This window comes from Microcaecilia unicolor, chromosome 8, assembly GCF_901765095.1.
Source record: "Microcaecilia unicolor chromosome 8, aMicUni1.1, whole genome shotgun sequence".
In the NCBI taxonomy this organism is placed as follows: Eukaryota; Metazoa; Chordata; class Amphibia; order Gymnophiona; family Siphonopidae; genus Microcaecilia; species Microcaecilia unicolor.
In genome coordinates, this window is record NC_044038.1 from 235,083,798 (window position 1) to 235,110,238 (window position 26,441).

General features: G+C 44.8%; 1 protein-coding gene across 5 annotated transcripts in view; it reads right to left on the reverse strand.

Moving 5' to 3' along the window:
- The window catches only part of EPB41L1 (erythrocyte membrane protein band 4.1 like 1), a 302,903-nt gene extending 285,898 nt beyond the window's left edge, over window positions 1–17,005 (reverse strand). For 4 of the 5 annotated variants that reach the window (XM_030211261.1, XM_030211259.1, XM_030211260.1 and 1 more), the window contains exon 1: window positions 16,872–17,005. The gene's annotated coding sequence lies outside the window, so the exon portion shown is untranslated. Of the gene's footprint in view, window positions 1–15,751; window positions 16,054–16,871 lie in introns of those variants that run through there. The other variant, XM_030211257.1, reaches the window with a different exon arrangement.
- Between the last annotated feature and the right edge of the window lie 9,436 nt (window positions 17,006–26,441).

Sequence of the window (26,441 nt, forward strand, 5' to 3'; positions counted from 1 at the left end):
TCCCAATCAAAGAATGCATTGCTTTCAAAATCTGCACTCTGGTTCACAAAATTATCTACGGTGAAGCCCCGGGATACATGACAGACTTGATCAATCTACCAACTAGAAACACATCCGAATCAACACGAACGTAGCTAAATCTGCACTACCCAAGCTGCAAAGGACTCAAATACAAATCAACTTAACGCATCCAGTCTCTCCTACATAAGCACACACCTGTGGAACGCATTACCAAAAGCCTTGAAAACTACGTACGACCACCTAAACTTCCGGAAAAAACTAAAAACCAACCTGTTTAAAAAGGCGTACCCTACCGATCCAACATAAATGCCTGATCTCTGCAACACAACCAAACTAAAGTATGTAATGGACATAACACATCTCTTCCGTCATACGATTCCCTAATGTGGCTGTGCCACATGAACTTGATCTTACCACAACATCACTTTGTATTTGTTTACACCGGAGTCTCCGAATGCCTCTCCGATACTATGTAAGCCACATTGAGCCTACAAATAGGTGGGAAAGTGAGGGATACAAATGTAACAAATAAATAAATAAATATAATGGAAGTAGTGCAGTGGGTTCCCAAACCTGAAGGCACCCCTGCCAGTCGGGTTTTCAGGATATTCATAATGAATATTCATGAGAGAGATTTGCATGTACTGCCTCCACTGCCTGCAAATCTCTCTCATGAATATTCATGGTGGATATCCTGACAACCTGACTGGCTGGGGTGCCTCCAGGACTAGGTGGCCCACAATGATAACTCCTAAATGTACGTATTTGTATGTGGTTTCTGTTCTGTGCAAGCCATCCTTTCATAGATGACATAGCTGTGAGGGAACAGTGTGGCTAGGAATAAGTAGGTTTTCTATTCATCTGAATACATGCTAGCCTTGGATGTAACAATTCCTCATGCCCTAATATGTATTAAGGCATCGGTGGTTTGGTTTATTTATGTATATTTTCAATTTTATATAGCGTCTCATAAATGACCATAAGGCACGTCTCAACGATCATAAAATCATAAATTAATAAAACCATCATATAATAACATGTTCTTTTTGCATCTGCCTGAATGCTGTCATTTTCCCCACTATAGAGCTAGGTAAGTAAATGTTTTAAAGAATATGCAAATGAGGCAAAATGGAGACTGAAACACAGGAAGACTTTTTTGGGTCCTGTGATAAAGTCACCTCCAGGATAGTTGGGTTAAGGCAGTTTCAGACTAAAATACAAGTCCCAGAAGGCATTGCAGGCAAGGAGCCAGAGGGTGAGATGAAGAACCCAGACTGGACTCCTAGCTGCAATCGGGGAAGCCAGGGATTGATTAGGCAGGTGGGAAGGAGTCCCAGGAGTTCAGTTCTGTTCAGGAGTCAGAAGCTGAAGGAGAGAAGCAGTTGCAGGCTGAAAACCCTTGGGCAGGGAGGTCCCTAAAGTACTGAAGCAGGCTGAGATTCCTTGGGTGAGAGGAAGTCCCAAAAGTATTGAATTCACTGTGAAGCTGATGCAGGGGAAAACCCTTGGGTAGAAGGAGTCCCTAAAATATTGAACTCTCCTGAAGGTAAAGAGGATAGAAGGTAGAAAATGCTGCTTGGTGACTGAACTGTGATGATGAACTGAAAGAACTGTTTGTCTTGGGAATTGAATTACTGTTTATTGTGCATTGGATAAAGAGCCCAGGCTGGAGCCTGTAAGCCTGTATTGAATCCTGGTATGTGCTATGCTGCTGTTGGAACTGTGTACCAGAAACCTGAATGGAATAAAAGCCCTTAAGATTGAAGTTACTGGTGGACATCTATTTCTTCATTGTGCCGGGAGCCTGTGGCTGGAGGAGATTGTTCTATCCTTGGCTGCACAAGAGAGGTACTTGGTTACAGTCCTGCCTTAGGATCATGTTGATATCACGGCCTGAGCATGCTCAGTTTGCTTTTTGCACCTTTCACTACAAGGTACTAACATCACCCGAGTAACTTTGGATGTTCAATGAAGAATAATCAGACTCATGAGAAAGGAAAGGAGGCAGTTAATGCCTTCCATGGTTCATAACTGCCCTATGCAGTTTTGAATAGTGTTTGTTTTTTTAATTCACTAGCTAGCTCAAATAGCTATTTACATAAGCCTCCTTTCCAGCAGTAAAATCAATGGATTGATGCCCTAGATTGTAAGGTTTTCAAAGTATAGACCTACCGTAATTATATTAATTTATTATATGGCATTCTGGTGTAAGATGGCGGTATAAATGAAAGATACGAAGGCTCAGATCCCCAACATACTGGCTCAGCAGGCTATGAAATCTTACACGTTCCAGCAACACCTCCTCACCACATGTCTATACTCACAGCCTAAGAGATAAGCAACATTCACAAGTTGTGATTTGAAATATGTCCCATGGCCCTGCGGGTATTTGGAAACCGACTAGTGCCTCAGAGCCTTGTAGACTGCTGTGTCATAACCATCAGAAGCTGTCCTGCCATTTTCTTTCACTGGCCGGATGTACCGTTTCATTGCCCTGGAATATGTTTTGAGTGCATAGATACCAGCTTTGCGAGTATCCTCGGTATTGAAAGGGGTCAATCTCTTTCCTTTCCAGTCCTCCCCTCCTTCAATCTCTAGTCTCCTCCTTCACCAACTGCCACCACCGATCAGAACCAGCAGGGGGAGGAAGAGAGCAAAGGTTCCAACTTCTACCTCTCTGCCGCTAGCGGTTGGACTATCTTACTTTGAGTTGAATGCTACTACGGTATCCCTAGAGGTTCAAAGCACAACTACAGCTTCTGACAGAAGAGGAGGAAGACACGGCCTAAGGCGTCACATTCTCCTCCACCTCCTGCAAGCGCCAACTGTCGGCAGCAAATACTGAATTGGCTGGAGGGGCGGGTAAGAAGAGGTGTTGGCTGAGGAACACGAGAGGAGCTAGTGAAAGTGAAGTAAATAGGAAGGCAGATAGGGAGTGTAGGAACTGGGGATCTGAGAGACTTTGGGGGTGATGTGGGGCTGGGAAGGAATAAGAGAAGGGGAAAGTGAGTGAATGAGAGAAATGGGGCGTCAAAGAGATAGGAATTAGCACTGGGGGAAGAGTGTAGGTACATGACAGATGGCACACAAGACTGGAGGGAGGACTTTTCTCAGGAGGGATGGAGATGGGTGGTAATTTGTGTTGTGTTTTGAAGTTCATTCCCATGTACATTGAAGACGTTTTCTTGTGCTTTACAGGAACACAAACGGCTCAATTCTGTAAACGGCGCCAAAATAATGCACGCTAAGTGATATTCTTTAAATGGTGCTCCAAGTTGGGCACCTTTTACAGAACAGTGCTTAGTGCCAGGATCTGCGCCCAATTTTGGGTGCAAGGATCTACACCAACTAAACTCTGGTGTAAATCCCCATGTCTAAATTAGGCGTGGATCCCCCAATTCTGTAATACTGTGCGCAAATCCTAGAAAAGTCCCTGACCCACACCCCCTTTTCAGATCCATGCAGAAAAATTATAGAACAATGATGTACGTCAATTCCAATTATTGTCAATCAGCACCAATTGTTAGCACCCAATTAGTGCTAAGTGGCTCATTAATTAAATTGTGAACACAGTTTTGAGCACTATATACCTAATCTAATCTATGTTTAAAGACAAGAGAAAACCAAAAAAAAAAAACTTCCACACAAAAATGTAAGGAAATCAAACGAAGAGTGGAAGATGACAAACATCAAGATAAACAAATGTTGCAAAAAAAAAAAAAAAAAAAAAAAAAAAGTCCCTTAAATGGGTAAAGAACACCTAGATACAAGTTTCTCTGTCTGGGACTTGTATCTACTTGTTCTTTACCCATTAAAGGAACTTTTTTCACAACATTTGGTCATCTTAACCTCTTCATCTGGTTTGCTTTAGGTTTACGTTTGCAATAAGAAGTCCAACATTTTATTCTTACCAGGAATATTCACTAACTTGACCATGCAAAAGCTTTGGAAGCACGTACAATAAATTTAACATGTACAGTGAACACAACACGCTTACCCCCCTCCCCGTTTACTAAGCTGCGCTAAGCGAACAGGCTGTGTCGGCATTAGCGCATGGCAGCCACTTGCACAGCTTAATAAACAGGGGTTTAACATATACAATGAACACAACAAGCTGCTGTTATGGGCTCCTGGCTGTAAGTATCATAACCAATTATCCCCTTGATGTTTAAACTCCACGGTCAGTGTTGTTTTAAAATGACAACAACGTGGTGCTTAAACTTATACCCCAGATATTCAGCCCTAGGCCGCACCCAGCACTAAGATGAAAATTCTATAAATGGCACACAAATTTGGCGCAAAAATAAAATGATGCTGAACGGTATTCTACAAAGGACACTCCAGGATCGGCTGCCTTTATAGAATAACGCATAACATCGGGATTGGGGATCAACTTTGGGCGCGAGGAGTTACACCAATGGAAACCAGGTGTAAATCTCAGCGCACAAGCTGGGTGTGTATCCCCTGAATTCTATAACACTGCGTGCATTTTACGGGAACGCCCAGGCCTACCCATGTTTCTCCCATAGCCGAGCTCCCTTTACCGATTCCTGCAGAAACATTGAGATGCTATTCTACAGCTGGGCATGCAAGAATGTTTTTGAATGGATCTGCATTTTTTTTTTTTTGCCCTTTTCCAGTGCCTTGCATCCGTTATAACACTTTTTCATGCCAAATATTTGATTAACGGTCAGCGCCATATATAGAATTCCCTATCAATGTCCAGATATAAAATGGTCACATCCTAACTTGTCCAGATAGTTATCTGGATACGGGAACCTGGATAACTTCTGGCTCTGCCCCCAGACCATCCATCGACTCATATAATGCTAATGCATTCTATTTCCTTATAGATATAAATTAGTGATAGGATTTTTTTTTAACTTATAGCCTAGCATTCACACTTTGTGCTCACGAATTCATTCTCAAATCACAAAAAAACCCTCCCCATACTAATTTGCAAATCCTTCCAACTTCAAGTGGCAGGTCAGGCTGAGGAAAAGTGAGCGATGTAGTAGGGAGTTATTCTGTAGTGTGTCCATTTATTTAGGATTTTCCTTCATTAATATTACTACCCAATAAAGTAAAGGGTTTTAGTGCAGTAAAATCCTCAGTAAAACAGCTGTGCTTAAGAACAGGGTACTCAGTGTGCAAACACATGCAAATCAGCGGAATAAGCAATTGCTACCGATGTAGAAACAAAATTGTGCTAAATTTTGGCATAGGGTTTACTTCTCCCTTAGCACTGAACCTTTACTACAGGTCTTGAGATGCAGAATGGAATTTAAGAAGTCATTTGAGGTGACGAGCAGCAGTTTACCTTAGGGCACTCTGTAAATGATCTTGCAGGGGAAAAAAAGTCCCTGTTGGTCCTAGTGGGACCCCAAGTGTGTCCCTTTCCTGGTTGCTCAAGTGGACCTCGAACATCCCCTTTGCTCCCCAGAAACAATCCCTGGTTGCAGAAATGAGCCCCCCCCCCCCAAAGTCCTCCTTCACCACCCCTTTGACACAATCTGAGATGGCCCAAGTGAACCCTGAATTCCCCCCCCCCTCCATGCACAATACACCTTAAATTGAGAGGCAGAAGCAATGTCCACTTGCTCCTGCTTCTGGCTCTGCCATCTTGAAAATGGTGGTGCCTTGTCCTGCACACTCACTTCTTTGCGGAGATACCAAGTTACCCAGTTCCAGGCTGGAGACTTTTGGGCCAGTCTTGATTTTGAACTTATATCCCAAAGCTGTGTGAGATTTACAGTGTCTGATCCTGCCCATTGCCTTAGAGATCTATACATAATGGAAGCAGTGCATGCGAGTCAATTTCATGCACATTCATTGTCGATATCCTGGGATACTCCAGGAGCAACGTGGGAAAAGCTGTCATAATGGAATGGAATCTATGCGGGATGTAAAGAACAAACCTTAAAGAAACTTCAAACTGCTCAAAACATGGCAGCTAGGCTTATATTTGGAAAAACGCGATTTGAAAGCGCAAAGCCCCTCCGTGAAAAACTACACTGGCTGCCAATCAAAGAACACGTTGCCTTCAAAATCTGTACCTGGGTTCACAAAATTATCTATGGGGAAGCCCCGGGATACATGACAGACTTAATTGACCTACCAACCAGAAACACCTACGAATCATCAAGAACATATCTAAACCTCCACTACCCGAGCTGCAAAGGCCTTAAATACAAATCAACACATGCATCCAGCTTTTCATACATCAGCACACAACTGTGGAACGCATTACCAAAAGCCTTAAAAACGATGTACAACTACTTAAACTTCCGGAAAACACTAAAAACTAACCTGATTAAAAAGGCATACCCTACCGATCCAACTTAATTGCCTGATTTCGGCAACACAACAAACTATTGAACGCTATGGACCTAACACAACTCTAACACTGTACGATTCTCTAATGTAGAAATACCACATGAACTTCATCCTATCACAACTCACTATGTAGTTGTGCACACCGGAGTCTGTAAACGCCTCTCCGGTACTAATGTAACCCACATTGAGCCTGCAAATAGGTGGGAAAATGTGGGATACAAATGTCACAAACAAATAAAATAAAAAAATAAATAATCTAGGATGGGTTGATCAGAAATCTAGGACTGTCCCAGAATCTCCAGTCTGGAACTGGATACATTAGCATCTCTGTATCTGGTAGGCTCATGTCTAGTGGTATATTTGAATACAAGGGTTTTCAGGATATCCTAATGAAAAAGCATGAGGCAGATTTGCATGCCTGTCACCTCCATTATATACAAATCTCTCTCATGCATATTCATTAGGGATATCCTGAAAACCCAACTGGCTGGTGATCCCCCAGGACTGAATTGAGAACCACTATTCTAATGTACCGCGAGTCAAGCACTGCCTTTTTTCCAAAATGGAAGCAGAGGAATAGGACATGGTGGGCACTTCCCTGGGACCAGGTAAGTATTCTTGGTTCATAGAAGTGCCCTGTCCTGATAGCAGTGGCGTACCAAGGGGGGGGGAAGGCGGTCCGCCCCAGGTGCACGCTGCCGGGGGGTGCCGCAGTGCGCGCCTGCTCCTCCAAGTTCGCTAACCTTTGTTCGTTCGCTGCAGCTCCCTCTGCCCCGGAACAGGTTACTTCCTGTTCCGGGGCAGAGGGAGCTGCAGCGAATGAACGAAGTTTAGCGAACTCAGAGGAGCAGGCACGTGCCGCGGCACCCCCACCCCCCAGCAGCATGCACCCGGGGGGGGTGTCATTTCACCGGAGTGGGGAAGAGGTGTCATCTAGCGGGGGGGGGGGGGGCGCATCGGCGCTCCGCCCCAGGTGCCATCCAGGCCAGGAACGCCACTGCCTGATAGAAAACAAAACTCCATCCTGTCTCCTTTCCTGCCAGTGCATGAGTTAGTACCACTCAGTGTTCAGTACTGAACAGGGACTGGCTTAGACACTGACAGGAAAGAAGACAGAATTTCTGCCTGATTCTGAAAACTGAAGCTTGTTACTGTGGGGTATCATGTTCAGTTATTCTGTCTGCAAACATTTTTTTTTTTTTTTTACAGCACAGTGATTTGAATGCCATTGGTTTACTGCAGTGGTTCTCAGCCTAGTCCATGGGACACACCCAGACAGTCCGGTTTTCAGGATATCCACAATAAATATGCATGACAGCTAGATTACTGTAATTCAGGCTATATCGGCTGCTAGAAAATTTTGAAACACAGGATACAGTAGGTACATAATACAGACGTTTTATTCTGCATCTAAATATGATTTTTTTAACACCGTGGTTTTGAGAACTGCCCTGGCTCCCTAAAGATACCAGATTGCATTTTAAAATCTATACTTCAACTCACAAAGTGTTGTACGGTGATTTACCTGAATATATACAGATTTATTTTCAATGTTTAACTGGAAATGTAGTGCACGGTCTTAGGAACCAGCTGTTGTTAATTTTTCCATCAGCATCTGAAGTCTAGGAAACAGTTTAATACATCTCTGTCATATCAGGCCGCTTTGGTATGGAATGCATTACTGTTGTCACTTGGATCAGTTAAAGATCATTTTCAGTTTGGGAAACATCTGAAGATGGCTTTTATTTGCTAAGTTTGGAACCTGATATTATCGAGGTATGTATTCTTGGCTTCTCTTTGTTACTTTGTGATTTCCCAGAGGATACTCTGGTTTTTCTTTTGTTACCCGAATTGAACTATGTAGGTGCATGCAGGCTAAAAGATTCAGATGTAATGTAATCGATTTGCATATAATGTAAGCAGTGCATGGGATTCTGCCAGGTACTTGTGACCTGGATTGGTCACTGTTGGAAGCAGGATACTGGGCTGGATGGACCATCCAGTATGACTGTTTCTTACATTCTTCTCTATTTCATGCATAATCATTGCAGATATCTTGAAAACCTGACTGACCTATGTGCCCCAAGGACTGGTTCGAGAAACCCCTTTTAGACTGCATTGGGAACAAAACTTTTTTTTTTTGCATATGCATTGAAAAACTTCCACTAAAGCTCAGTGAAGGATCCTAACGTACCTGACAGTCACGGTTTCTCTTTACTTCCAGTAGAAACAGATACTACTATTGCTGCTTGCCTAAGTGGCAAATCCCATCAAAGATATAGTAACATAGTAGATGACGGCAGAAAAAGACCTGCACAGTCCATCCAGTCTGCCCAAGAAGATAAATTCATATGTGCTACTTTTTTATTTGTACTGTCCTCTTCAGTGCACAGACCGTATAAGTCTGGCCAGCCCTATCCCCACCTCCCAACCACCAACCCCGCCTCCCAACCACCAGCTCCGGCACAGACCCTTCAAGTCTGCCCAGCACTATCCCCGCCTCCCAACTACCAGTCCCGCCTCCCACCACCAGCTCTGGCACAGACCGTAGAAGTCTGCCCAGCACTATCCCTGCCTCCCACCACCGGCTCTGGCACAGACCGTATAAGTCTGCCCAGCACTATCCCCGCCGCCCAACCACCAGCCCCAGCACAGACCGTATAAGTCTGCCCAGCCCTATCCCCGCCTCCCAACCACCAACCCCACCTCCCACCACCAGCTCTGGCACAGACCGTATAAGTCTGCCCAGCACTATCTCTGCCTCCCACCACCGGCACTGGCACAGACCATAATGGCAAGAGGTGTACTCACTCGCAAATGCACAGTAGAGACCCTCTCTGTCCCGCCCCCGCGTCAATACGTGATGACGGGGGCGTGACAGAGAGGGAACCTGCGCACCTGTGAGTGAGGGAACCACCACCGCCACCGCTCCCCACCCCCCAGGGTTGCTGCTACTGCTCCCCCCACCCACCCGGAGTCGCCGCCGACACCCACCCTCCACCGAGCCTGGGTATCTGGCTTCACTATTCAAACCGCCGTAACGCAGCACACAGCTCATCTGAGCTGCCATTGGCCTTCCTTACCTGCCTGTGTCCCGCCCTCGCTGACATTATGTCACACGAGGGCGGAACACACGCAGAGAAGAAGGAAGGCCGACGGCAGCTCAGATGAGCTGTGTGCTGCGTTCCGGCGGTTTGAATAGTGAAGCCAGGTACCCAGCTCGGGTGGAGGGGTGGCGGAGTGGACTCCGGGGGGGGGGGAGCGGCGGCAACTCCGGGGGGGGGAGGGGTGGCGGCGACCTATCCGGGGGGGGGCCTTTCAAACCCCCCCCCCCCTTCCTTTACTAGCCCGTTTTTACGGGCTCAGCGGCTAGTACTAGTCTTAACAGGAAGGAATTCAACAATCCCTGTCCCAAAGACCATGCTTGTAACATTTCTGGTCTTGGAAACACTTAACATGCAATGACATGCAGGCATATAGATGTGTTAAACTAATGTGTTAAACTTATTGACCTGCACCTTGGTCCATAAGATTATCTACGGTGAAGTCCCAGGTTACATGATTGACCTGATTAATCTCCCAATCAGAAATAGTACCATTTCATCACGGACCTACCTGAATTTCCACTACCCAAATTGCAAAGGACTTAAATACAAGACAACCCATGCGTCCAACTTCTCTTACATAAGCACACGACTGTGGAACACACTGCCACAAGCTATGAAAAAGACTCATCTATTCGGAAAGGCATACCCGACTGACCCAACTTAAATGCCTCAACTCTGCAACACTTCACTACCAAAGATCGTATTGGACATTATCAAACCCTCCTTACCTTTAACCCCACGTGCCTGAATCTTATCTTCCCTATTCCACCATAATATCTTTCGTACTTGTCCCCTACCAGTCTTGGCGAATGCCTTCACGGTACTATGTAAGCCACATTGAGCCTGCAAATAGGTGGGAAAATGTGGGATACAAATGTAATAAACAAACATACAGCTTATTACATCGGCCCCCGAGTTAGACTCTGACTCACTTCTGGGTGGATGTAACTCAGACAACCAGATCAGAAAGAGGAAGATAAGGTTTAGATCAGGAGTTCTCAACCCAGGACACGCCTAGCCAGTCAGGTTTTCAGGACACCCACATGAATATATGCCTGAGAGAGATTTACATTCAATGGAGGGAGTGTATGCACATTTATCTCATACATATTCAGTGTGCATATTATTTTTATTTGTTTTGAAAAAAAAAAAAGAATACAAAGAAAAACAACAAGCTATATGCTTGACCAAGAAAAGATGTATTTTGTACATTTCACAACTGGGAAAAAAAAAAAACATTACATAGGCAAAAACAACCCCGAAACTTACAATGTCTACCTGAGACCACACGAGAGAGATCAAGAATTGGAAATAAACAGAAGGCAAAAAGAGAGCAGTCCTCTGAATTTGGGGAAAACGAAGGTAGAGATGCAATATCCAATTACACAGTCACAATGTCAACAACCTTAACATCCAGAAAACTGTGTAAATGTAGTGACTCAAACACACACATAAGTATTACACTGATATATCACTATACATTTACAAGGAAACTAATGGAAATATGTTGCAACTAAGGCTAACGCTTGGCCAAAAGAAGTCTTCCATCTACTTTTTATAGCCCTAGATAAATCAGGAAATGCCATAACATTCATGCCACAAAAACTGTTCTGTTTTCAATGAAACTACAATTGAAGAATCCAATTTCCATCAGTTTCAAGGGTGAAAAATACAAAAAAGAGAAATGATGGACTGAGAGCTTTCCAAAAACCCATCCAAGCTGGCCATTTTGACCTCTCTCTCTCGTCTTCTAAGTTCAAAAAGAGAAAGACTGCACTGGCTCCCACTTAAAGAACGTATCGCATTTAAGATCTGCACGATTGTCCACAAAATCATCCACGGAGATGCCCCGAGCTACATGCAAGACCTCGTGGACCTACCTCCTAGAAATGCTAACAGATCACTCCAGCAAATTCCTCAAACTACCTTTCCCCAACTGCAAAGGATTAAAATACAAACTAACACATGCGACTAGCTTCTCCTACATGAGCACGCAGTTATGGAATGACCTACCAACTGATCTGAAAACGATAAACGACATAACTAGCTTTCGTAAATCTCTGAAAACCCACTTCTTCAACAAGGCCTACAATGGGAATCCATAGCTTAATTATAACACCTCACCCTATTCTATTAACTATCTTTCTATAACTTTGTTTAGATCTTTTTCCTCATCCATGAATCTGTTATAACACCAGTTGTATCTATCTCCTGGAATGGCGATGCCATAACAGGTTTTTGTAAGCCACATTAAGCCTGCAAATAGGTGGGAAAATGTGGGATACAAATGCAATAAATAATAATACAAATGAACCAGAGGCAACACAAATAGCTCTAGACAGTGAAGGGAAAGATTATTTTGGAATCTGCAACGCCATCAAAGTATTTCTTGATCATAACCATAGCACATAACATTGGTGATTTGGGGGAAATTAATAAATTGATTCATATTTTCTACCATGTGTCATGGTTTTATTTGTCACCAACTCCACCTGAGACGCTTACATTTCACACGTCATCTTATCCTATTTTGTCCAATTATCCTTGCTGGTGGGGACATGGACTTCATATACCACCTTTCCGTGGTGCAACCAAAGTGGTTTACATATTCTGTGCTGGTACTTTCTGTGTCCCTACTGGGCTCACAATCTGTTTTTGTACCTGGGGCAATGGAGGGTTAAGTGACTCACCCAGGGTCACAAGGATCTGCAGTGGGAATTGAACCCAGTTCCCCAGGTTCTCCACCCACTGCTCTAACCATTAGGCTACTTCTACCCTCTGACTTAACAGCTCTTCATGCAGGGAGGGCCGGATGCAGAAGGCGCTGCTAAGGCATCCCCCCCTCCCCCCAATCTGAGCCTGCTGAGCCGTCTTCTCCAGTCTTCCTAATTATGAGCATTCAACTTCACCAATAACCTCACAAAGTTCTCTCAAAAACAAAATGTTTGTTTTCATCTGCCTCCACTTAACAATAGATGACCCGATATCAACCCCCCCCCCCCCCCCCCCCCCCCCCCCGGGATTGCTATATGTTATGCAGCTTGTCCAGGCTCTAGATTACCAGCACACTCCTTATTCAAACTCCACTGAGTCTGCAATCTCAGTGGAAGCACGCCAGTATCAGAGAAACCCAGTCTACACTGGGGGGCCTTAGCAGCACCTTCTGCATCCAGCCCTCCCTGCAATTCCACTGACAGTAACCCAACACTGGGTCAGTGGTGTAGCCACAGGTGGGCCTGAGTGGGCCAGGGCCCACCCACTTTGGGCTCAGGCCCACCCAACAGTAGCACACGCTTAGCAGTATTTGGTGGAGATCCCAAGCTCTGCCAGCTGAAGACTTCCCCGGTGGTAACAAAAATGCTACTCGCCACGACACTGGCACCTGCGCATGCTCAGTTCTCAGCGCATGCCTCCTGCAGACTGCCAAGGTGGAAAGAAGCATTTTCCTGCCAGCTGAGATTTTTTGGGGGTGGAGATTTTGGGGCGGGGAGAACATTTGGTGCCCACCCAAAATCTGGTGTCTGGCTATGTCCCTGCACTGGGTCTCAGAGAGATCTCGGGTTGCTCTGGGCTCAGTATAGCATCTAATCCTGCATGGGCCAGGTCTCCTGCTCCATGCCTGAGCACGCAGACAAAAACAGCAGCTGATGAAGCAGAGACCACAAATTTGTCAATAGACATCTGAACCACAGCTGGTATTGGGCTATCCGTAGACAGGTACGAGATTTTGCTTTTCCTGCTGCCCAGCTCAACTCACTGTTTTAACACTTCCTGCTGCCACCTTCATCTCTTTCACTACGGTTATCTTGAAAACCAGGCTAGCTTGGTGTGTTCTGAGGACTGGGTTGAGAATTCTTGGTTTAGAGGCTTGAACTAAGCAAGGGGTTTCCAACCTTGACCTCACCCAGTCAGGTTTTCAGGATTTCCCCAATGAATATGCATGAGATCTATTTCCATACAATAGAGGCAGTGCTTGCAAACAGATCTCATGCATATTGATTGGGGAAATCCTGAAAACCTGAGTGGGTTGCAGGCTTCGAAGACTGAGGTTGGACACCCCTGAACTAGGCTATCAGTGGTGCGGAGGTCCAGCGATGTCATGAGAAAGGCGAAAGAGGCAGTTTTAATGGATTCATGATGGTGTAAGAAACAGAAAAATTCTAATTCAGCAACCACACAAAATGTGCAGGTGAGAACATAGAAAATGGTGGGGCAATTAAAGATTTCATTGTGTGCCCTGGTGCAAGGGTATTAAACTCCTCCCTCGGTAAACCACAGTCCTTATGCTCTCCTCCCCAACATACTCCGCATTTAACTTTCAGGTCCTTAGCCCCCTCTCCCCGAGACATCGGTAATAAAACTCAACAGCCAGGATCACCCCAACACTACCACTCTGAGCAATTTTGTAAAAATTAATAAATGGACACTCATGCCCATACAGATTAACCTTTGTTTTGTGCATATGTTGATAACGAAGGCCATTTCCCATGGTCATATGCCCAGGGCAATGGGCTATTTGAAAACTGTCCACACACTCCCTGCAAGTAACAATGTGGCAGTCAGAGATTTACTGTTTTGCTTTAGCTACAGCTCCTCCTGCCCCCAGGGCAACCACTTTGCCTCATTTTTAAGGCCAGCCCTGTTTTGGTGCACCTAAAACAGGACAGACGCATGGAAGGCAGCAGCTAAATGAAATATGGTGTTTGCTCTTAAAACACTGTACACATTTAACTGGAGTCCTTTGTATTGGAAATGAGTCAGCTGAAGTTTCATACATTATGGTTTTATTAAGCATTGTTTGAGATGCCCTGGTACCGCCTGTGAACGAACGAATTGCAGCTCATAATGCTGTCAGGCCTTTCACCACTGCCCATATAGAGAAAAGAGGCTGACTGCGGCACTTCAGGACAAGCCATTTGCTTTCCTGCTCACTCTGGGTCCCCAAGTAATCCCTAACATCTGTGTATTAAAAGAAATGTGCGATTGATGTAGTCCTCTCCCTCACAACAGTGCTTTGGGGGGGGGGGGGGGGGGGGGGGGGAACAAAAAGCTTTAGCTATGTCTTCTCTGGCTCCTTTCCTGAAGCTGCACCAGGATTTCAGTGTGCATGCATTTCCAATTGCCTTTAGGAATTAAAATGAAGGACTAATGCCTAAGACCATTTATACTAACCTATAAATGTACTCACTCTGCTGCTCCCCAGTATCTCTCCACACTCGTCCTTCCCTACACCCCTTCCCGTGCACTCCGCTCCATGGATAAATCCTTCTTATCTGTTCCCTTCTCCACTACTGCCAACTCCAGACTTCGCGCCTTCTGTCTCGCTGCACCCTACGCCTGGAATAAACTTCCTGAGCCCCTACGTCTTGCCCCATCCTTGGCCACCTTTAAATCTAGACTGAAAGCCCACCTCTTTAACATTGCTTTTGACTCGTAACCACTGGTAACCTCCTCTCCTCCTTCCTGTACACATTAATTGATTTGATTTACTTTATTTTTTGTCTATTAGATTGTAAGCTCTTTGAGCAGGGACTGTCTTTCTTCTATGTTTGTGCAGTGCTGCGTACGCCTTGTAGCGCTATAGAAATGCTAAATAGTAGTAGTAGTAGTCTCTTGTAACCAGAGCTAATATTGTGATGTCATAATGCCTCAGGCCACCAATAAGAGCCAACCTCATCAGTGATGTCACAATGGCTTGATTGTCCTATACTTGGCTCACTTTTATTACATAGCTCTTTGAGCAGGGACTGTCTTTCTTCTATGTTTGTGCAGCGCTGCGTACGCCTTGTAGCGCTATAGAAATGCTAAATAGTAGTAGTAGTCATATACACACAACACATCTCTTCCATAAGGCTTACAAAGAGAACCCATAACCTTACAAAACTACCTACCTTCCACCCTAACACCTGCCATCTCTCTTCCCTTACTTAATCTTTGCACACCACTAAATGTATCTGATATAATGGAATGATTATGTCATAACCATACTCTGTAAGCCACATTGAGCCTGCAAATAGGTGGGAAAATGTGGGATACAAATGCAATAAAATAAATACCCTCCCCCCCATGCTCAAGGAACCCAATAAGAGGTGTCAGTTCTCTCAGCTTCAGGAAAGCTCAGACCGCAACCAGCAGGTTTTGGGCGGAACCCGATCGGACGCCTGGCTGATGTGCCTAGAGCAAGAGGTGGGCGGAAGAGAGAAAAAGCATTGAATGGAGGGGAGGCAGGGACGGGGGCAGCCTCGGCTCCGCCTCCTTCTACCTGCCCGGCTCCGCCCACAGCTCACCTGTTCAGCTGACGATGCTCTCCAGCGCCCCCTATTGCCTCTTCCCAGCAGCACAGTCGGTGGGTGTGCCCTGCTGCCTGGCGTGATCTGTGGAAAGAGACTAGGGAGTGTGCCAAAAAAAAAAAAAAAAACCCCACTTCTGGGGGCAGCTCACCCCCCAGCCCCAATTATTAGTATTAATCTCGGTTGCTACTGCGTTGTTTTAGCTTAGCTGAACGCAGCCTTCGGTTCTGACCCTGCTTCTCTCCCCCGCTCACACCTGCCAGACCGGTGCAGCCCCTGCACTTTGAAGAAATACGGCCAAACCCAGCTTCCGTGAGTGAAAACCAGCAAACGCCTTAAATCCTTCCCTGCCAAAGCCCTTTTACATCCCAAGAAGGGCAACATTTCTCTTTCCGGGAGGCGAGCATTGGCCACGTGGGGTTAATCTGACACCGAATTTACCCCTGGCTGAGAACAATGCGTCAGATTTCCCTGTGAAGCAGAGGATTTGAAAGGAAAGAGTCTCGATCCTTCTCTGGAATTGACCCCGGGTACAGCCCGATTCCAGCCTCGGATAAACCGAGAAGGACCAAAATCCATCCCCCACCCCTCCTACAATAGAAAAAAAAAGGGGGGACAATCCAGATCTAATTGTATACAATGTCCTCCAGTTACTTCGCTTTTAGGGCCAGATTTATTTAGGAAGAAAGAAATTCTGAAATGGATGTGACAAAGAACACAAGAATTAAACGATACATACTTACAACAGATCTACAGCCTATATAATCCGTACCTGACAAAAGGTAGAGAAACGTATGTGAAAAGAAACTGGACTTTATAGTCGCTGCATGCAAGCTAATTAAATGGCTTTCCAATCTAGCATGTGATTCTTAAGAGAAATAAAAATGGCTAACTCGTGAAACCTCCTACCTTGTCTGCTCTGTTTTTGCACTTTGTTGCAGTGACAGAGCAAAACAGTCCTGGGCGCTGGTGAATTTGCAAAGCATGGGGAGGGTAGTGGAGGAGGGGTGAACCCTGCTGCCTTCCCATATACCACAGACAGACAAACAAACAAGGTCAGAGGCGGAGGCATGAGCAGAAGAGTTGGGAATATCAGGTTATTAAACCAGGACCTTACCGACGGTCTAGGGGGAATCCAGACTCAGACTGTCCAGTTGTCCAGAGTGAAGCTCATGGGGGATCAGAGGAGGAAGAGGACCAGGTTCCTGCAGCTTCCCCCTCCCCCCCTTTTTTCAAATGATCAGTTAAAAAAAGGACAAAAAAAAAAAAACTAAGAATAAAAAAAAATGCAACCGTTCCGGATGCAGGGATATATATATATAAAAGAATTAAAAATAAATATGGGTTTCTTTCTCAAATATAAAAATAAAATCAAAGCCAGCTGCAGCAAGGCAGAGAGATCGGGCAGATCTGAAAAACAAGGGAGCTGGAGCTGAGGGAGGGAAGGAGAGAGAGAGAGACAGAGAGATTGCACGTCATGAGTTACTGAACCAGCCTCCTATCTGGAAAAAAAAAACCCATATACTGTCTGTGAAATGAAAAAAAAAAAACCTCCTTGATCTCCACCTAGTGCCGTTCTACAAACTGCAGCCTATTTAAGGCCATGACTTTAGACTTGATTCCCTCAGAAATCCAGATTTAGACAAATTTACAGTCAACAGTTTTTCTGTAACTTTGGAAAATAAAAATATTTGCATCTCATTGGTCTGAGGGATTGCATATTTCAGAAACAAATGACATTAGTTTCCCAATTGGAACCGTATGATACAGGGAATGTTTTATGTATGAAGAGCCATGTTAGCACTGATGAGATCCTTAAGAGGTGCATTGCATGGTCCTGGGTGGGGACTCCTCTAAACTGAATGAGGGGCCTTGCTGTGGCTGGTGGGGATCCCGCAAAACTGTCAGCTGAAGACTCCTGGCATCTCTCTCTCTCTCTCCCCCCTCCCCCTTTGCTGATTATCCAGCATCCTGTCCCACAGTCTCTCAGCCCCCTCATGTACCTTTTAAAACTTCACTTCCAGAAGACCCTGGCAGGGAGCAGTGCACCAGCTCCAGAGCCTTTCCACTGACAGGGTCCCACCCATGCAGAAAGAGGAAGCTGAATTGAAGGAACAGCTTTGGGGCTGGTGCCAGCAGCATCAGTGAATCACTCACTGCTCACCTCCAGAAGTGAAGTTTTAAAAGGTACACTAGGGGGGGAGGGGATTGAGAAGCAGAGAGAGATGCAGGATTGCCAGCAAAGGGGGGGGGAGGGGAGATGCCCGTTTGCTGGTGGGAGAGAGAGGGAGAGATGCTGGACTGTGAGTGGGCAGAGGGAAGGAGGGGGCTGACACACACACACACACACACACACACACACACACACACACACATGTTCCTCATCAGTATTTCCATGGATGTCTGCACAGAAGTAATTCCTGAGAAAGGAAATGATTCTTAAATATCATTCATATATGGAAAAAATAAACTCCATAGAGACTGATTCAGTCCCCCCCCCCCCCCCCCTCCTCACTCTCACTACTGCTGATCCCTGCTGGTGGTAGTGGAGGAGGAGGAAGAAGCAGCCCCCTGCCCGCTCACTTATCCTCTAGCCCAGTGGTTCCCAAACCTAATCCTGGAGGCACCCCAGCCAGACAGGTTTTCAGGATATCCACAATGAATATTCATGAGAGACATTTGCATCGTGTATCGCTTATTTATTTTGCTATACCGTCACTTATTGCCAAGCAAATCAGAACGGTTTACAGAGCAAATCATGCAATAAAATCATAAAACAAATTAAATTCGGAACACCATTAAAAGATAGAAAAAAAAACAAACAAATCGTTCGCTCCTGAGAACAACAAATGGGCTAAAAACCATTTCCCCCCCTCCTACAACAATAGAAAAAAAGGGGACAATGGAATGCTAATCACAAGCTAGATGGAAAGCAATTTAATTAGCTTACATACAATGACTAATCCAGTTTGTTTTCGCATACATAGCTGCTATTTACCTTTTGTCAGGTACAGACCGATATAGGCTCAAGATCTGTAATCAGTATATATTGCTTACGTTTTATGTCTTGTGTTCCTTGTCACATCCAATGACAAATTCTGTTTTATTTTTCTTTCCTTGTAAATAAATCTGAGCCTGAAGTGAGGTAACTTGAGGACATTGTATATTTTTTTAAATCACTGCATCCAGAATGGTTGCATTTTTTTTTCTTAGTTTTTTGTTGTTTCTTTAACTGATCATTTGAAAAAAAAAGGGGGGGAGGGGGAAGCTGCAGGAACCTGGTGGTCCTCTTCCTCCTCAGATCCCCCACGACCTTCACTCTGGACAGCTGGACAGTCTGAGTCTGGATTCCCCTAGACCATCGGTAATTAAATTATAAGAAGACCTTATGAGACCGGGAGTCTAAATGGCAGATGATGTTTAATGTGAACAAGTGCAAAGTGATTCATGGGGGAAAGAGGAACCCGAACTATAGCTACGTAATGCAAGGTTCCAGGAGTCACCGACCAAGAAAGGGATCTCAGTGTCGTTGTTGATGAAAGCAAACAGAACATTAGGTATTATTAGTAAAGGAATTTAAAACAAAAGTGAGGACGTTATAATGACTTTGTATCGCTCCATGGTGTGACCGCACCTCGAATATTGTGTTCAATTCTGGTTGCCCCATCTCAAAAAAGATACAGTGGAATTAGAAAAGGTGCAGAGAAGGGCGACGAAAATGATAAAGGGGATGGGACGACTGCCCTGTAAGGAAAGGCTAAAGCGGCTAGGGCTCTTCAACTTGGAGAAAAGGCGACTGAGGGGAGATATGATAGAGGTCTATAAAATAATGAGTGGAGTTGAACGGGTAGATGTGAAGCGTCTGTTTACGCTTTCCAAAAATACTAGGACTAGGGGGCATGCGATGAAGCTACAATGTAGTAAATTTAAAATGAATCGGAGAAAATGTTTCTTCACTCAATGTGTAATTAAACTCTGGAATTCGTTGCCAGAGAATGTGGTAAGGGCAGTTAGCTTAGTGGGGTTTAAAAAAAGGTCTGGAGGGCTTCAGCATAAAATGTATTGAAGTTTTTCAGGATCTTGCCAGGTATTTGTGACCTGGATTGGCCACTGTTGGAAACAGGATGCTGGGCTTGATGGACCTTTGGTCTGTCCCAGTATGGCAATACTTAAGTACTTATGTAATTAGCAGTGGATTGTCCCATTTTGTTTCTGTTGTTGTTGTAAGGGGAGATGTCTTTTGGTTCATTTGTCTGCATGCAAATCTCTCTCATGAATATTCATTGTGGATATCCTGAAAACCTGTCTGGCTAGGGTGCCTCCAGGACCAGGTTTGGGGACCACTGCTCTAGATGCGCAGCAGGGCTCATAATTGTCTTCTGACTGCCACCTGTTCCCCCTACCCACCATTTTCACTTACTGCCCCTGCCATTCATACCATGTCCTGTCCAGGGGCGTAGCCAGACAACAGATTTTGGGTGGGCAAAGGCAAGAAGTGGGTGTGCACCAAATGTTCTCTCCCCCCCCCCCCCCCCCCCACCACCACCACCCAAAAAATATCTCAGCTGGCAGGAAAATGCTTCTTTCCACCTTGGCAGTCTGCAGCAGGCATGCGCTGAAAACTGAGCATGCGCAGGTGCCAGTATCGTGGAGAGCAGCGTTTTCATTACAATCAGGGGCAGAGCTTGGGATCCCCACCAGCTACCGCTAAATGTGTGGTACTGTTGGGTGGGCCTGAGCCCTAAGTGGGTGGGCCCAGGCCCACCTGTGGCTACGCCACTGATCCTGTCCTCAATTCCAGGGCAGAAACAGGCCACTGATTTCAGTCCTGATGCTGTCTGCCTTTTCCATCCCCCAGACCCTACTATTACCTGCTATTCAGCCATGGCCTGCAGGACCAGTGTTGTGGGGGGGGGGAGGGGATGCAAACAGAAACATTTTACTGGGCCCCATGCCAGAAAGAGCCCCAAAGCCTGCTCAGAGCTAAAGAGCTGGCTAGCTTTAGAACCTTTTGCCAAGTATCTGCCTCAGGCTCCAGTATGTTCAACACCAGCCCTGATGGCCTGCTCTCTCTCCTATCACACTTGCTGGCAGCAAGAGCTTCACTAATCAGCACACCAGTTTCCTGAGCTATATGGGGCCAGTCTCATGGTATGAGTCACAGGATCTCATGGCCTATACCACGAGATTGGGCCTATGTAGCCCAGGAAGTTGATGTGTTAATATGCAAAGCTTCTGTTACTGGTATGTGTGTGGAGAATCGGGTAGAATGCACTGCTTGGGAAGAAGGGATCAGACAGGGAAGGAGGAAGAAGGGAACAGACCAGACTGGATCAGATGTGCTGTTGGGAAGGATTTTAGATGCAATTACTCACCTATTCTACATACAAGCTCAAGGCAAGCTGCAATTCAGATGCACAAGTTATTTCCCTGCCTAACAAAACGTCGCCTGCAAACTACCATCCAGTGGCAAGCATACCCCATTTTACTAAAGCATTCGAAACCTACATTAGGAAACATCTCTCTTTATGTCTGAAAAAATTTTCTGTTTTACACTGGTCACAATTTGGCGGTTATGTGGTTAAGGCGGTTAGCTTAGCGGAGTTTTAAAAAGCTTTGGACGGCTTCCTAAAGGAAAAGTCCATAGACCGTCATTAAATGGACTTGGGGAAAATCCACTATTTCTGGGATAAGCAGTATAAAATGTTTTGTACATTTTTGGGATCTTGCCGGGTATTTGTGACCTGGATTGGCCACTGTTGGAAACAGGATGCTGGGCTCGATGGACCTTTGGTCTTTCCCAGTATGGCAATACTTATGTACTTATGGCTTCAGATCGTCACATAGTACGGAAACATTGCTGCTAGTTCTAACCACATATGTCAAACACCTATGCAAAGGTGGCCAAGTAATTCTTCTCCAATTCATTATATCAACAGTGTTCGATGTGGTTGACCACACATTGCTACTCGAATGCCTGGATCAGATAGGAATAACAGGGACCAGTGCCGTAGCCAAGGGTGGGCCCGGGTGGGCCCAGGCCAGTGCATTTTATCTAACGAAAAAGGTGCCGGTACTCAAATGCCAGGCCAGCCTTCAGGGGTGGGGTGATTACTGAGGGACCCTCCCCACAATAGCCAGGCCCCCTGCAACCAGTCACAGAATATATGACAAGGCAGAATTGGTGTGTAGAGCCTGAGGTTTTTCATTAAAACTTGGGGACCAGGGGTCAATTTTAGCAGACAATGGAAAAGGTGCCGGTACTCAGTACCCCCAAGTACCCCCTCAAAAAAAGCCCAGGCCCACCCACTTTGGGCTCAGGCCCATCCAGTAGCAGCACACCTATGAAGTGTCTGGCAGGGATCCCCAAGTCCCACCAGCTGAAAATTCCCAACAACTGTCCTTCCTGCAAACCAGCCTTCCCTCTAATGTATTCCCGCCTATGCGGAAACAGGAAGTTGCATCAGAGGGAAGGCTGTGGGGCCAACATGAGCAGTGTGTATTAGTTGCTGCTTGCTGCCAGTGAAAATCTGCTATTTAAAAGGTATGGGGGAGGGGTATGTTTGAGAGACCATATGGCATGCAGGCGAGTGAGTGAGAGACCAAATCACTTGTGGGACAGGGCGGAGTTCTTCTGCCCACCCATCTTGGGCCACCCAAAATTGGGTGTCTGGCAACGCCCCTGACAGGGACTGTGTTCAAATGGTTCTCATTGAAGACTCAGACCTAGATGTTATAATTCACTTCAGAACCAATGATCTGGCTGGCAATGGAATCAGTGCATTAAGAGATGAACTTAGATATCATATAGGGGTGAAAAAATGGGATGTGCAGTTATTTAAAACAAAATAGTTACTGCTCCAGAAGACAGTGGCACAATGGCAGGTCCGGGTGACAGCATGGCATCAGCAGTCCAGCTGTGAAAATTTGGCACCAGAAATAATTACTTAGCTTCTCTGTACCAAAATTTGGGCATGTGCATTTTGCTCACACATTCTCTGTCCCAGGAGGGCTCACAATCTAAGTTTGTACCCAAGATCACAAGGAACAACAGTGGGATTTGAACTGGCCACCTCTGGATTGCAAGACCAGTGCTCTAACCACTAGGCCACTCCTGAATCAGTGAATGTGAGTAATAGAAAGTGTAGACATGTGAATTTTAGGAAAAGCAAGTTTAAATTACAACAGCGGAGGTGGAGTGCAGGTCAAAGGTGACATTCTAGCACTTAAGGATACTCCAAAGTCATTTTTAGGCAAATATTGTCCTTACTGAGAATTTTCAGAAATGTACATTAACTAAACAATTAACACCGTATAACCACTTTCAACCAGGGGCGTAGCCAGACAACAGATTTGGGGTGGGCCTAGGCAAGAAGTGAGTGGGCACTAAGTGTTCTCCCCTCACCCACCACCCAAAAAAATATCTCAGCTGGTGAGAAAACGCTTCTTTCCATCTTGGCGGTCTGCAGCAGGCATGCGCTGAAAACTGAGCATGTACAGGTGCCAGTATCATGGAGAGTAGCGTTTTCATTACCATCAGGGGAAAGTCTTCAGCTGGCAAAGCTTGGGATCCCCCCCAGCTACCGCTAAACATGTGGTACCCTAAGTGGGTGGGCCCCGGCCCACCTAGGCCCACCTGTGGCTACGCCACTGCTTTCAACGTACATCTCGCTGTTCTCTCCAAACTTTTATTTTCCTCCCTCTCCCCTGTGCTTCCGTATTTACAGAGTTGTTCCACTCAATATCCCTCTTGTCTTCCCTCCATAACTAACATTGCAGTCACAGTTCAGACCTTCAAGGGATTTAAAAGTGTTTCTCAATCTAGTTAAAAATGAGTCTAGGAAGGAAGTCTAAATTCTTATGAATCTATTCATTTTCTTCTCCCCCCCCCCCCCCCCCCCCCCCATTTTCTGACCTGACAGTTTCTCCATATACAACAAATTATAGATGTGATTACTCCAGAGTATCAACGTGAGTGTGGGGGGAGGGCGGGGGAGGGAGGATAAATAGTGGCTATTTGTGCAAAAAGCAAAATACACCATTTTTCTATCAAATAAGCATTTTGCACGAATAACCAGTATTCATCCTTCCCGCCCCACCCTGATGCTCTAGAGAAATCACATACATAATTTGGAGGAATGGCCTAGTGGTTAGAGCACCGGTCTTGTAATCCAGAGGTTCAAATCCCACTGCTGCTCCTTGTGATCTTGGGCAAGTAACCCAACCTTCCATTCCCTCAGGTACAAACTTAGATCGTGAGCCCTCCTGGGACAGAGAAATATCCAGTGTACCTGAATGTAACTCACCTTGAGCTACTACTGAGAAAGGTGTGAGCAAAATTAAATTAATAAATAATTTGTCACTGTGCTTGTTTGCACAAATAACTAGTATTCACCCCATTCCAACTCCATTCTTCCTCTAGATCCCTAAAAGACAATTCCTTGCTCCTAGGTAACGATTGCCCAAAAGCTTTTCCAGATGTAACCATAACTCCTCCCAAAATTTAGTTATGTTAGGGCAATCCCACCACACATAGAGGAGGAACGCTCAGTCCCAACGTACATCAGCATCAATCCCACCAACACAAAAAATATAGGGACAGGCTTATGAACCTCAACATGTAGATGCTGGGAGAGAGGAGACATGATAGAGACATTTAAATATCTCAAGGGAATTTATGTACAGGAAGAGAGCCTTTTCCAAATGAAGGAGAGCTCTGGAATGAGGGGGCATATGACAAAGTTGAGAGGGAATAGGCTTAGGAGTAGCCTAAGGAAGTATTATTTCATGGAAAGGGTGGTAGAAGCATGGAATGGCCTCCCGGTGGAGGTCGTGGAGTCAAGGACTGTTTCAGAATATAAGAAAGTGTAGAATAAGCACATGGGATCCCTTAGGAAAAGGAAGAGTTAGGAGGATGGGCAGACTGGATGGGCCATATGGCCTTTATCTGCCGTCATGTTTCTATGTAACAATGAAAGTATATCCCCTCTGGATTGCCATATTTAATACAGTTAGCCGGTAAGCCTCTCCATACCTTGCTCACCCGGAAAAGTCTTTTGCGAGAGCAGACACACTCAGAAAGAAAAGTGTTACAGGGCCTTTAAAGGCATTTTCTCCTATGGAAAACATTAGCCAACTGTATAAAAATATGCAAATATTGATTAAAACAAAAAGAGAAGGATTTCTTGATGCCAGCTTTCCTATTTGATCCAGTCATACAAACGTGTAAAAGTGTTAAAATTGTTCCCCTGGGCATTAATGGGAGTTGTGAGTCTGCAGTAGTGCTTCGTTGTAGAATTTACCAGGCCAAAGTAGGACGTATAGACAGATCTGTGAATAGAGGAGATGATGGAGCATCCATGTGGCTTTTTCTTTTTCTTTTTTTTTTTAATGCTTTATTTATTTTTTCAAAATTTACACGATCTCACTTATAAATGGTAATACAGCCATAAATTTACAAACTATGTTGTTTATCAATAAAATAAAAGTTATATAGACTCAAAAGGCAAGTTAAACAAACACAGTAGTATGACAATTGCTTCCTTAGACCACCATTCTTGATGGGGGAGGGGAAAGAAAAAAAAGAGGCGATTAAATGATAGAATTTAAAAAAAAAATGGCCTGGCTCTATATCCCCAACTATCAATTCTTACACTTAATAACTCAACACATCCTACCTGGACATCTTTTTATTTTCAATAAACAATTTAAGCTGATCTGATTCAAAAAAGATATATTTGTTACCCAAGTATTTTATACAACATTTGCATGGATAGGCTAACAAAAATGTAGCCCCCATTGCTTTAACCTCTGTAGGCTAGAAAAACTTTCCTACGTTCCTGTGTTATTCTAGTCACATCCTGGAAGATCCAAATTTTTTGACCACAAAATAATTTATGTGAGTTCTTAAAGTACAATCTTAATAAGGCATTTGAGTCTTGTTCAAAAACAAATTTTACTAGGAGCGTCCTACGAGTGGATACCTCTGTCATAGAATCTTCCAGGAAAGCTGAAATATCTTGAAGGTTCGAAACCTGGTTGTTATCTGTTGAAGTCACCTTAGTTTGTTTAGACTCAGGGAGATAGTAAATTTTATTAATCGGTGAAACCGCAGTTTGAGGATAAGCCAAAACTTCATTTAGGTATTTTTTCCAAAGATCCATTGGTGAAATTCCGTATACGGCATGTGGCTTTTTCTTTTGCCCATTTCAGATCTTTCCCAAGGCCATGCCAGTCACCTGATTTTATGCACCATTATCTCCTTTCATTACAGGTTGGCAAAAAATGTACTATTTCTCACTATTGGTCCTCTTGAGGCCAAAATGAAATTGGATACATGGAGCCCTGTTTTTTATCACTTCATCGTCAAGAGAAATTTGCAATAAGTTGGTTTATGTTGTAAGAATCAGTTCTGTAGTAACAGCCTGGTAAATGCCCATCATAAACCAGGTCATGTATTTAAATAAGTTATAATAGGTTATGTGGAGATTTATTTTTATTACATTTGTACCCTGTGCTTGCCCACTCATGGCAGGCTCAAGGTGGCTTACATATTATATACTGGTACTTATTTGTACCTGGGGAATGGAGGGTTAAGTGACTTGCCCAGAGTCACAAGGAGCTGCCTGTGCCTGCAGTGGGAATCAAACCCAGTTCCCCAGGACCAAAGTCCACCACTCTAACCACT